Source organism: Nesoenas mayeri, assembly GCF_963082525.1.
Source record: "Nesoenas mayeri genome assembly, chromosome: 3".
In the NCBI taxonomy this organism is placed as follows: domain Eukaryota; kingdom Metazoa; phylum Chordata; class Aves; order Columbiformes; family Columbidae; genus Nesoenas; species Nesoenas mayeri.
Window position 1 is genome coordinate 63,556,858 of NC_137544.1, and position 517 is coordinate 63,557,374.

Here is a 517-nt window from a genome sequence, read left to right on the forward strand (position 1 = left end):
CACAGTTGTATTCTCTCTAGCAGAGAGCAGTTTTGTGACCATTCCTTCCCCACTAATCTCCCCCTTTCCTTGAAAATCTGTTAGAAAGTGAGATACACTATGTTGTCAGCTCTTCTCTTCCATTTACAACACCGATGCTGCTTGATACTTGAGTTGAATCTTGTGTGGTTTTTTAATTTGCAGCAGCAAACATCTAAATAAAAGATCTGCAAAGTAACAAAGGACTTGGAGTCAAGTGTTCCTTGTGCAGGGTGCATTTTGCGTTAGGTGTGCTACTGCACTTTTAGTTCCTGAGCTTAGCATAAGGACTTAAGAGTTCAAGACACAGAGATCCTTAAAAGCCACACTGACCTGGAAGGGTCCCTCACTCCTCCTGCTGAGGAAGAATTTACACATTTGAACAGGTTTTAAGCACTGTGATGCAGCTCACATTTGTAAGGCCTCTGGCCAGAGGTTTTTAGGGTAATGTGAAGTAAAAGCGGCACTGTAGATAATTCTGAAGCACAGACATGTTAGC